The sequence below is a fragment of the Pyxicephalus adspersus genome, chromosome 6, assembly GCF_032062135.1.
Source record: "Pyxicephalus adspersus chromosome 6, UCB_Pads_2.0, whole genome shotgun sequence".
NCBI lineage: Eukaryota > Metazoa > Chordata > Amphibia > Anura > Pyxicephalidae > Pyxicephalus > Pyxicephalus adspersus.
The window spans coordinates 91,443,818-91,457,539 of record NC_092863.1 but is presented as its reverse complement, the minus strand read 5'-3'; the positions used below and the strand labels follow the sequence as shown (position 1 = coordinate 91,457,539).

At 40.0% G+C, this 13,722-nt stretch overlaps 1 protein-coding gene across 1 annotated transcript in view; it reads left to right on the top strand.

Moving 5' to 3' along the window:
• The first annotated feature begins 230 nt into the window (after positions 1-230).
• The window catches only part of PRLR (prolactin receptor), a 47,994-nt gene continuing 34,502 nt past the window's right edge, over positions 231-13,722 (top strand). The window contains exon 1 of the mRNA XM_072416583.1: positions 231-405. The gene's annotated coding sequence lies outside the window, so the exon portion shown is untranslated. The remainder of the gene's footprint in view (positions 406-13,722) is intronic.

Below are 13,722 nucleotides of genomic sequence, written 5' to 3'. Positions count from 1 at the left end.
ACTGGTTGGACACATGGGCACTGGCTGTATACATGGGCACTGGCTGTATACATGGGCACTGGCCGTATACATGTGCACTGGGGTAGCATGGTAGCAGTGGGTGCAGATCAGAGGACAGAGCCCGATGTGTGCAGCACAGAATGGGAGGCTCCTGTGACAGCCGGTATATGACGTGCAGAGCGGGGAGGGACGGATCCGGGACGAGGGCTGGAGGATTTATACAGCGAGAAGCCCGGCTGGAGGAGCTGGGAATGTGAGCCTGGTGCTGGGATATCGTGCAGGGGAGATCGCTGGCTGGATCGGTCTGTATCAGAGGATCGCACTCCCCTCCAACTCTCCGATCTGCCAATATGAGGATCCCAGGACTGCTGGCTGCCTGGGACTACAGGGAATGCTTCCTGCCAGGTAATCTCTGCCTTCATCCAGGCTTCATGGTTACATCAGCTGGCCCTGATTTCAAGGAATATTCCAAGATCTGCTCCTGGTTCTGCTCAATCCAATCATTTTATGAGCCCCCACACATAGACAATTCTCTCCCGGATCGCTTGGGAGGCGCTGCGACTTTTCTTCACGTGCGTCGAAAAAGTCGCATCTCCTGCGGAGTCACAATCGCTTCTGGATACTTTGGAAATTGTTGGAATGTTCCTGTATGGAATAAGGGGCTCAATTCCACCTTAAACCGCCTGCCGCCGTCGCTCTCACCATTGCTTTAAATTATTCAGATGGAGTCGTGTATGGAGAGAAAACAATCGGAACTTTGTGCGGTTTGGCAATTTTCTAGCATTTGTTGTCCTGAGTGAAGTTGTTAAAAAGCGTGGAAGGCTGTGGAGATGAGAGCGAATGAGTACCATGGGTTAGGATGAAGCCCCCAGGGGTCCTCCATATAAACATTCACTCCATAGAATTCCTTTCTATTTCTATGTATTGATAATGAAAAGTAATAAATGGTCTTGGCACTGTGGCTCGTGCCGAAATGATTTTACCGTGTTGACAAGTAGGCAGCCATGCATGAAGAATGTCACCGCTGGGTGCCCAGGGGCCACTTATGCATGCATTCATGTTTTTGCTCTGGTGCATCACATGCTGCTCTTCTAGCAGCTTAACCCTGAATTTCATGGAAGCCATGGCTCGCTTATTTCCCAGCAAGCTTCTTCCATCTCCATTTATGGAGAAGAGCTGCTTTTCCATAGCAATCGGTGCTTTGTTACCATGGGGGGTCATTGAAGGATTTGTCATGGTGCCATTGGTTTGTATGAGAGCCAAGGGATCAGATATATACCATGCACTGCTGTTGTCACTCAGCATGCGGTGCAGGGGTTGGAGTGCCAGCTGCTGATAGACTGGGGAAAGGGGGGTGTGCACGTTGCTGCCAATTTCTTTTGCATTATAACACGCTGCATGTGTGCCAGGCACCTGTCAGCAGACAGTGAAGTCTCCCCCGCAACTTCTAGAACTGCAGCTCCTCCGGTTCCCAACCAGCTTCCCGATTTAACCTTATATTACGCAGTCCATAAACATGTCACTAATCGAGGAGCTTACAATCTAACATCCCCACCATTTGTAGAAGATAATATACAAACTCCATGCAGATAGTGTCCCGGTCAAAATTCAAATCAGGGACTTAGCGTTCCCAAGCTTAGCCATGGTGCTGCTCTAACTTTTTATCATTTTATCCTTTTCCTAATGAACTAAACCTTTCCGTATCTCAGGAAGCGATGAAGCGCTACGCAGAGATTTCATTTTCCCAGGTCAACAAAAAGTTGGGTAGCGTGTGGCTGGCTTAGAATCTGTACCAGGAAAACAAATCTATAAAGTTAAAAGGATCAGTTCCTCATCCTATGGAAATAATGACTTTTGATAAGTCGATATTTGCATAAAAAACATATAAATGTAGGACAGGTGATCCTGCCCATTCTAACTCTGACACTATTAGTAACTCCAACACCATATGGTTCCTGCTACCCTACCAATATTTTCCCCAACACAGGTCCTCTTTAAACATTTACTGCCTCACTTCATGTTCTTTAAGCCATAGAGCCCCTAGCCCTACCAGCCAATCAGAATTAACCTATCAGTAATCCAAAATCTGCAAATTGAACTTTGTACGTGTCCAATGCAAATATGTGCAAAAAGTGCGCAATGCCTTGTTAAAAAGGAATGCATGGCTCCAGTGAACAGGCTATAGGACACTCTGTCCTTTTTTAATTAACTGTATACAGCTCTATTTTAAGATCGCAGCAAATACACCCAATAATCAGAGGCGTCCTGCCCAGAGGTTCCGCACATAGAATTAATGGCAGGGTTATCGGAGTTAATGGTTGGATTGATGTGGATGGGGAGAGAATGGAGGTGGCGGATGGAGAGTCATGTGATGTTTTCCTTATGTGTTCTATATGTGACGGCATGAGCATGGGGGGGGTCAGCTGTGTGGTTTATGGAGGAAAATGATCGCCTTCCATATGTTTTTCTTATATGAATGTTGTATTGATGTTGCAACAGGAGATCCAGCTTTGGATTGAATAATATCATATATATATATATATCCTTATTGAAGATATATGTGATGCAGATGAAGATGTATATGTATGTTGCAATTTTTTTGCAACATTGTACCAAGTTGTAAATATCTGCTATCCAAAACATTTTAATCTCCTACAGATGTAATGGACCACAGGTCACAGCCATTGGGCATTGTGGTACTTTCAGTCCCACCATGGCTTTGTATTGCGTGTAGATGCCATATGGTTAATTCCTATCTAAACAGCACATCCGGGAAATCTTACGATTTCCAGCCATCCATAAAATCATTTTTGCTTGTTCTGTAAAAATATTATTAGTAGAAGGGTATTCCTTGCATGCTGGGCCTTTTAGTCCTACTCCATCTATGCAATAAGCAGTTATTATTCCTCTGTCTGGGCTGACATTGTGACATTCATTGTGATCAGGAACACCGGAGGTAATATAGGGTAATATGTTTTTGTTTCAGGTAACTGCCGCATGTTTGCCAGCACCTTAAAGGTCACAGGACCTGTTTTGAGCAAACCTGGCACAGCTATGGTACTAGCGCCACCCAGAGGATTTCTTGGTCATCTAGTGTCAGAATGCAGCGCTGTCCCTAAGCTCGCTTGTTGTTTGTGGCTGCAGCCTGGTGAGACAACCGGCTCTTTGGATAATAGAGGAGGGGTGATATTTGTTCCCATTCCATTGAAAGGATTTTTTTTTTTTTTTTCTTTTTAGCGGGACTGCTTAATGTGTTTTCAGCTTCTGCACATGAAAAAGTAAAGGGAATGATGTGTGCATCCATAAAAATGTAAAACGTGAGAAGCTTGAGGAAGTTTTGACACTGTGCCAAACATCTTAAACAAACCCTCCTTTATTTATACATCGCTGGCTAAACGCCCAGTGCCAATAAGAAAAAAAAAGAAAGAAAACGTCAACTTAAAGGAAAAATGTCAGAAGTATGGCGGTTGCCAATACGGATTTATTTTTGAAGGTTCTGTCTCTGCTGGATGTCATTTTTATTATTGCTTCCTTATTCAGCTGATTGGGAAAAGTGCAGATTAGATGTCTCAATATCCGATGTTGGGTCCAGGTGAGGCTAAAAGAAGGATAACTGAAGATTGAACATGTAACATTTCTTGATTCTATTCTAGTCTAGAAGAAAAAAAGGTCCACTACCTTTTATCCAAGGGTCTGTCTGATGATATTCTCTCTCTTCTCTGACCGTCGTTTTGCACTCCATCATAAGTACAAAAATTATGTCTGTGCACCATATTGTGCCTCTGTACTCTTAGCAAAGGGGTCCATGACAGCCTGCATTCTAAGGAATCCCTCTGGCTGTCATTCAGCTTGGAAGACTGGGAGCATCTAGTGGTAACAAGGCAGTACTGCAGGGGCCTGTTATGAAATAAAAGTGAGCATTGCAGCATTATTATTAGCTTCTGCTGTACTGAGAAATATTTAGGCTGTTGCTGCTCCCATCTACTACAGGTTGCCTTGTTGTCTTTTTAATCTGTAGAGACCAGTTAAAGATAAGAAGTTCTGTAGAATTTTTGTGATATGCATGCTTGTTTTTGTTCAGGGATCCAGCAAGTAAAGTATTTTTAAAAGAAGTCCACAATTGTAATGGACATCCAATAGACAATATTGAGTCTTGGCTGTCACAGAGAACTACACAGAGCTGATAATATAAATAAAATGGTGAACAGCTCCATCATAATATGTTTGTGTAATAGAGAGCGCCCTCTGCAGGGGCAGTCTGGGCTGTAGGTCTTAACAATAACTTATATGAAGGCCAGGAGCTTTAGGTAATATTGCAAGTTCTATTAAACATGTGTGTTGAACCCAGAAATATGTTTAAGCTAGGTGGGAAAAAGCTGTAGGCAGGTGGCAGCCCCTTTATTGTGACCCAACTCTTCGGTAATCACCCAAAAACAGCCGGGTGGTTGTATAAAAGTGCTGGGCTGTGCGCCCAGATGAAAGGGTCTGAAGAGAACACTGGATGTGGTTGAGCGTGTCATTTTGACACACAGCTCAGTAATTGGCACATTGTCAATGCCACCAAAGCTTTTATCACATGGCATCCTCAGTATGTCCCTGGTATTATATCCATTGTGTCACTGTCTATCTTTCAAAGATTATGGATTATGTTGATGTTCAGGGTCAGTATGTGACCCTTTTAGGGTTGAAACATTTTTCTGTTGTGTAAATGATTGAACCTCCTGTGCCAAAACCCCATGACTAATAAACTGATGCATGCAGGAGCAGCCATACCAACTGTGCTGTGCACAAGGGCCCTGTAGGTGTTGGGGGCCCATTTATACTACTCCTCAGTCAGACAAGTGCTCTGGGGGCCTGGGTGCTGTCCCATGTCTTACCCCAGCTTCATATTGGACCATAAAAGAATTCAATGCTTGTTTGTCTATGTTAATGTAACTACTAAATGTAATTGTTATAGATTCTTCCCTCCCCACCAGCTCTCCTCTCTTCCATCACTTCCTATCCTGATCCTTAAACAGGAAATTAGCAGAAATGCTCCCAATGGGGCCAAAAAGAGCAGTGAAAATTGGCATTGGTTCCATCCCCTCCTCTCTCTACCCAAATGTTGGTATATTATCAATAGTTTAAAGTCAGATGAAGAAAAGACAGATACAACACTCATGCTATGGATTCCATTTCTTATTCAGTATTAGCTACTGTGTATCAGGACACTGACTTGGAATTGTCTTGTTGGCGGCTATCTGATTTTCTGGGATCACCAGCTCTTAAACCTAAGTATTTGTATTCAGTATTATCCACCCCACCTTAGTTATCGGGAAAATGCACAGAATCATGTGATGAGAGCTGGCAGTACCTCCTAGTGTGGACAGGTAGATGGGTTCCGTTCTCTGTGGGTTGGCCAAAGCCTTCCACACCAGATACCAGGCTGGGAGCTTTCCCGAAAAGAAATTCCTAGTAAGGGAGACCTAAGACCAGTCACCCCGCACAAGAAGAAAGAACAGCAGTGACTGGTCCTTATCACAGGAAGTTCAAGGGGTTCCTGAGTTATGGATAGCCTGCTGTCTACTCCGACATTTGGCTGGTAAGGCTGTAAAGTTCTGAATATAGGTTCAGCAATAGGAAAGTCAGCCTTGAATAGCTATAAAGCAGAGTGTGTCCCGCTTCCCCACCAGTGACATCATCATCTCCAAAAGATGATGTCACCACCTAATTTGCATTCATAGTATCCTCCTAGCTAAATGTTATTTGCGCCCTTCATGGTGTATCTATAGTTGTGTATGTGTATATCCTTTGAGTCTGATTAGAGTGTAAGCTCTTGTGAACTCTAGTGGCTTTCTCACAACTGTTTCACTTATTGTAATACTTGTACCTAGTGTGGTGTAACTGCTGCCGAGTCTGGGTGAATCTCAGCATATTACTATATATTTATTTGCTGGCCTGGTGTCTGTATACATGGATTTGTAAGACTTGGTGTTTAATTAAACCCATTTATGTAATAAGTGGTGATTGGATGATTGCTACTAAAAGTATTTGTACAAGGTTATGAAAGGTGAGTTTTTGTCTGTCATACATAAAACACGTTGCTGTGATCTGCACGTGATGGCACGTAGCCTGTAGGGTGGTGGTCGGATTTGGTATGAGTATCATCATGCCATCCCATTATATTTAGCATCCCGGGTGAATAATTACATAGTAACTCTGCAGAAAGGGAACATGTTTTAGCTTGATCTGTACACACAAAGGGTGTTTCTTATACAGAACATGTCACGGTAGTTTATTTCAGAATCAGCCTGCTTTTGTTATTTCATGCCGACTCCAGAGCTGAAATCACAAAGTTTATTATCTGATTCATCTACCCTGATTTCCCAATATGTCAGCATCCATCTGAAACTGAAATAATATTGTAGGTAGACTCAGGTCTTTGTTTCCACAAGTATGTTGCTATAAGAGAAATCAGGTGTGTTTCTGCGGACAGAAACGTACGTTGTATGTGCTGGTGTACTGAATTCCTAATGGCATTCCCAAATGCATGTTACTAGATGCACAACATGTATGGCTTTTCTGTGCATTGTGGTGCATTGGCAGCTCTTTCAAATAATTGAGATATCCTAATACAAGGCATACGGACGAGACTCGCAATGCAGATGCCTGTGGCCTTCTTGTTCTTGGTATTTTGACCTCTGGAACATAGGGACTGGTTTAATAAAGCTTTCCAAGGCTGGAGAGGATACACTATCATCAGTGAAGCTGGGTGATCCAGCAAACCTGGAAATGGATCTGGTCCAGGATTCAAAACATGCTAGCAAATGACTTTGGAGAAATCCATTCCAGGTTTGCTGGATCACCCAGCTTCACTGATTAAAGTGTATCCTCTCCAGCCTTGGAGAACTTTATAAAATCAGGCCCATGGTAAAGGTACTTCTGGCCACCTGTACAGCTTTGTTATTTTTCTGAGTATTGCCAAGCCTAAAACTTCTGGGTGCTTTATTCTGTAAATGTCAACTAGATTGCCCGTGGTTGGGCTTTGGTTTGCCACTTTTTGCACCTGTGCTTCCCTTTTGATCAGTAAGGCTGAGCACAAAAATTGGACAAAAGGAGGCCAAACTGCTGGCTGGTCAAACAGTACATAATAGAGTTTCTAAGGTTTCTGGGTTCCTGGCACACCCTGAAAATGAATGGCTGGAGGTTCTAGCTCACAAGGTTAGGCCACAAATTTGCACCTATTTTTAGGACCCTCATTAAATAGGAGAACATTTAACTATCTATATTGTACATCATCATCAGCAGGATTTGGACTATTTTGAGCTCCTTTGAAGGGACAGCTAGTGACATGACTATGGACGTTGTACAGTGCTGTGTAATATGTTGGCGCTATATAAATTCTATGTAATACTAATAAAAATAATAACTAAGTGGATTTCTGCTTAGCTTAATAAATGCGGTAAAGTTGTGCTGACTTCAATCATCCAATCAAACGCAAGAAAAATGTTTTTTTCATGCATATGATAAGGAATTCTTTGCAAAGTAAAAATATAATTAATATATTATACTCTTTTATTAACCTTACCTCATTATCCTAACAGCCGCATGTTACAATGAGACATAATTATAAATATACTATGGTAATGGTATTATAAAACACCCAACTGATGTTTGGTGTTGTTTATTTCATCCATTGATAATTTTATTTGTGTTTGGCTTTTTTATTATTATTATTATAAACAGTATTTATATAGCACCATCATATTACTCAACATATTACCCAACAGATGTAAAAGTTATCTAAAAATACTTTCAGGCAAACGATAATATTATAAAATTGTTATCAGCAGAGAATAATATTGTGATGGTTTATTATTTACAAAACATTCATTGCAGGGCAGTAGTTGTATTTTTACAGCAGGGAGGGTGTGTAATTCCATGATCACAGAGGCCACTCTCACATATCTTTAGGCTAATAGAACTTTAGACATTCTCTGTATAAAAAACTGCTTTGATCATCTTACTTTGCTTTGCATAAGTGAGCTGTGTATGAATAGTATTGGTGTCTGTGTTTATGGTATGTGTGTGTGTGTTTATTAGGCTTTGTGTTTATTGTAGTATAGCACAACAGTGCCCCCTGCTGTTTGAACATAATCATTTATATAAAGTAATTTTTCTTTTGTTTGACATTTGACTACTTAAATGTATGATTAGATTAATTTTTAGAAATGTAGAATAAATTGAACACATAGAACATAGAAGTTAATTTTGCCTTCTATCGTCAGCTGTTGTAGAAAGTCTTAGAAGCGATAACTAAAGCACCTGTAGTTTATTGTTTTTCTTGCATGAATCATTGACGTTTTTTGCATGCTTGTGTGAGCTGGTGGAAAGCAAACAACCTGTCTGCACAAACACAGCTGGAACGTGCAAATCTGTATTACTTTACATGGGCTGTTTACACAGGGTGGCCTATAGAGAGAGCAACCCGCTGCCTGTTGTAATTCCTGTCCGGGCTTGGTGGCTCTGTCATTTATCATTATTATTATTATACAGTATTTATATAGCGCCATCATTTTACGCAGCGCTGTACAAAGGCTATAGTCATGTCACTAGCTGTCCCTCAAAGGAGCTCACAATCTAATGTCCCTACCATAGTCATATGTCCTTAATACAGTCTAAGGTCAATTTGGATTTTATAAACTAATAAAGATTTTCTATGTATCTTATTTTTATTACACAAAGTAAGGTGATATATGCAGAAGCAATGCTCAACCCAGAAATTATTTTAAGCTGGGTGGGAAGAAATTGTAGGTGGGTGGCAGCCCCTGTATTGTGTCCCAACTGATATGTAGCCACCCAAAAGTAGCCGAGTTGTCACTGAAAAGTACTGGGTGGTGCGCCCGACAAAAAGGGTCTGGGGAGAACACTGAGAAATATTAGGCTGATACCTGCTATCTCTAGGCAGACACCTTTTATCTGACTTATGTGGGGTTGTAAGTGGGATATTTTTCCCAATGGCCAACGATGTAAGAGTCATTCTTCCTACTGACCACAGTAACATACTGTGAGTTTTGTATATAGTAATTATAGTAGGGGTTCCCTAAGACCTAAAAATTATTGCAGTGTATTCCCCATGTTAAACAAAAGCTGAGAAACCCTGGCCTAACTGAATTGGATGGAGCTTTGCTTGTTTGCAAAGTAAGTGAAATATGATATACATTTGTAAAGCACCTTTTCTTTTTTTCTTTATGGCAATGACGTTGTCAGGGTAAAGTCATACCACTCCTTTACAAATAGACTGTTGGTCTGTACTTGGAGGTGCTATAAGTAACTAATATAGAAGTTTATTTACTAGTTTTGATTATGCATAAGCTGTCTGAGCTTTTTTGCATTTTACCATTATTATAGGGTTCAATAGCCCTAGACTGCCTGAAATTTGGATACTACAACATGCTATATAAAACTGTATGTCTAACAGCCTTCATCAAGTTTACTGTGCTTTGCATTGATTTAGTGGAGGCTTTTGTGATTCCTTTCAGTCCAGCACACCTTACATATAACGTCTGGTAATCGGTCTCAAAGCCCTACTTTTTAGCACATATAAAATAAAATGTATTGCTATAGCCAGTGTTTGACCTTTTTTTAAGCTGGGTGGGAAGAAATTGCAGGCGGGTGGTGGCCCCTGTACTGTGACCCAACTTATCAGTAACCACCCAAAAGCAGCCGGTTGTTCACTGAAAAGTGCTGGGTGGAGCGCCCAGCTAAAAGGAGCTGGGGAGAACACTGGATATAGCAACAACATATTATACGGCGCTGTACGTTAAATAGGGGTTGCAAATGACAGACAGATACAAAGAATGGAGAAGGAGAGGACCGGCCAGATGTTTATACACAGATGAGGACCAACAAGCCTGAAACAAGTTTGAGTATGTAGAATAATTAGCTTTCTGATATTATCAGTATCTATGTCATATCAATCTACAGTTAGTCACAGGACCAAAAAGAAATGAATTAAAAGTCTCTGTCTACTACCAGGAATGAAGAATAATCATTTTCCCCTTAGTGCTTGGACTTTCCATATAAGTGATGACATGTAGATACATTTTTGTTTGAAGAAGACACTGCTGTGCTTTAACATTGTTATGGTATAATGGTATTCTCAGCCAGCGCTAGGAATTTTTCCTACATCTGGATTGACTACAATTGACATCTAAACATTCCAAGGATGAAAGAGTTTTTTTGTTAACGGTGCAAGGGACCCTCAATTCCCATTCTACATATTTCACCTTGTTTACCAGCGTCTCCATACTCTAGAATTTTACTGTTCCTATTTATGGAAAGCAGAGAAAACACATTCTTTATAAAGATGGAGAAAGCTTGTCTAAAGAAACCAATTTCCTTTTATATTGTGTAGGAAAGTGAAGCAATCTGATCGATCAGACAAGCTCTTTTTTCCCAGTTTTTGTTAAATGATCTCAGTACTTTGCTGTGTAAAAGATTATTGCAAAGAGATGAAGAATTCTGATAAGAATTTGTGGTTAAAGCGGAACTTACTTAAAACATTTTTTTCACTTGTTGAAAGCAATCACTTGATCATTGTATATACCGCACCTAGGGAATCCTGCGGTTGTCTTCTTTGCAGGGCATGCCATTCCTATGCTGCCATCTTCAATCATCTGGGTTCCTAATGACTTCACCCAAACTCGCATTTCGAAGGCATGAGTTAGAGTGATGTTTCTTCCTCCAAAAGTTAAATAAACGAGCATTGATCTTACTTTGTGTGAGTAAAGCTAGGTACTCACTTGCAATAATTATCGTTAGAAAATGAACGACTAATGATTATGCACGAATATTTTGAACGATCGTATTGTGCACAATTCTGTACATGTTGTAACAATACGATCGTTCAAATATAATCCACCAATAATGTACACATGCTAGATACGATTGTTTGAACGATGCAGGAAGTGACATGTAAAGGAGAAAGTGTATTGCAGAACCATCTACGATCACTGACTGTACATACAATAGATAGTGAAAGATCGTCGCTCAATCAGATCCGCCGGGACGGTTGTTAGTTTCCAGCGACCATCCTCGTTCGCACGTTTTTTGTTAACGAATATTGGACGGTCGTTAGTCGTTCGTTTCCAATGATATTTATTGCAAGTGTGTACGCAGATTGTGCACCTTTTTTATTCGCACTTGAGGAAGGCCTCAGGAGACACGATCTAACACATGCGGAGAAGGCGTAGCCTCTATTCTTCTGGGATATGTGATGTAAATATCTCAGGAAGATGCGGGATTTCCCCTTACTGCTGCAGCAGGGGGGGTGGGTTAAAAAAAAGTTAAAGTTATATAATAACTAAAAACATTAAAACACAAACTTTTATTTCATTATGTAAAAGTGAAAACCACTCTTATATAATGGGACGAATGTGATGATAGGTCCGCCTTATTGCCAACCATGATGGTACTTAGTAAAATAAAATATCTATAAAACATTAGATTGTGAGCCCCTTTAAAGGGACAGCTACTGACATGACTATGGACTTTGTACAGCGCTGCGTAATATGTCGGCGCTATATATATACTGTGTAGTAAGATTAATAATAACACTATACCTAAAACACTGCCTGGGGATCTAAGTATAATACCTTTAGTTATTTGATTTAAAGAATGTTTCAACAGCTCAGTTCCACTTGGCACTGTTATAGGCATCAAAACATTCCTTCCAGGGGAACATTGCTATAATCTAAACTCACTTACAAAAATCCATGTTAGTTCCTCGTAAATGTGCCTCTGCCCTTCTTGCCAGGATAAAGAATGTTCCGCAGTTTATTGTTAAAGCACATATTTTGGAAAAAGTCCCATTCATTTTTCTGTTTTAAACATTAAGCCCTTTAGTGTAATGGGGTGAATGGATGTTATTCAGGGTTATATAAATGGGCTTGTCCAATACAAATTTCATTGGCTTAGCCCAGACTTTACAACTGTTGTAAAAATCCTGGATTTCAGATTGCTGTAGGTTGTATAGATGGGGTCTTTTCTAGGGTCAGCCGCCATGTTAATCTCTTACATGCAAAACTTGCATGTTTGTCTCTTACTTTGACAAAAGTCCTATTGCTTTGTCCCTCCACTTTTCCTGTTTAATACATTCAATTTGTTCATTGCAGAACTAAACTTACCCTCACTCCTCATCTTTATCTGGGTTCATATAGCCATCTTGCCTGGCCAGAATGACATAACTCCCATGCATGTTAAGAATGTACAATAGGCTGAGCATGCAAATCTCATTGTACAATTTACAGAAGAATGCAAACAGGCAGGTAGGTTTGCTTTATTATAGAAGAGATATACATAGCATGTCTCTTCTACAATACAGAACCTGCCTGCTTTGTTTTCTTATTTTTCAGTTTATAAATGTAATTCTGCTTTAAGAATTCCTCAATAAAAAATCAAGAAAAAATGCAAGGGGACTTGATGGGGTCTCTTACATACAAAACAGTCAATGAGTTAGTAAGCAACTACTATCGGACTTGTAGTTTTTAGGTGTAGTTTGATATGAAGGGCACGTGGGAAGGAGACAGCTAAATGAAGCCCCAATAGGGTCAACAAGATCTCCCCTGGACTGTAAACTGTGACCTTTCCGACCATTTTAATGGATTTCTGCTTGGTTTTGTTTATACAAACATTGATTCATTATTATTTTACTGTATTTATATAGCACCAACATAATACGCAGTATTGTACATTAAATAGGGGTTGCAGATGACGGACAAATTATTATTATTATTATTATTATTAAACAGGATTTATATAGCGCCAACATATTACGCAGCGCTGTACATAAGATAGGGGTAGCAAATGACAGACAGTTACAGACACTGACACAGGTGGAGAAGAGGACCCTGCCCCGAAGAGCTTACAATCTATACAAGCAATTACACAGGAAGAGGAGGAGAGGACCCTGTCTAAAAGAGCTTACAATCTAAGCGGTGGGGGATGTAGCACAATAGGAGGGATTTACAATTAAGGATATATGATATACACTTTTTGTTTTCATTTTTCTGCTTTGCTTCCCATTTTCTTTTTCTTTTTTTTAAATCAAACAGTTATAAAGTAGGTAAAAAAAATAGTTTTGTTTAAAATTGTGGAACAGAACCTTTTCTTCTTTTTTAATTTAAGGCTTATTCCACACAAACTGTTTCCCCAGCGTTTAACCTGAGGCTTTTAATGTCCTTGTTTGAAATCCCAATGCATTACAATGGGTTAATCTACACCAGGACGTTTCCTTGAGGCACGTTTATGACATTTATGTTAAACATTGCTTGCAACGTTTAAAAAATTAAAACGCTGGGTTAACGCTGGAAAACTTTAGCAAACGCGGGTAAATGCTTCCATTGATTTTCCACGTTTTCCTGCGGTTTTGAGCACTTATTATGCAAATTAGTTAAAAAATGTGGCTTAGGCGTTTTCCAGCATTTTAAAGGCAAGATTTAAAATGCAAATAAAAGTGAATACAGTACGCAATAGGAACATTTACATGCGTTTTTAAAAAACTTCCATGTAGACCTAGCCTAAAAGAAGAAATATTCTAATGCAAGATGCTCAATGTATGGTAAAATGATCATAAAAATGGTAATAAAAATTAAAAATGACCAGCATTTTAATACTCATTTACACCATCACCACACTGCGGTAATGCAAGCAATGCATACATGCCTTGGTGGGCTGTGGTGC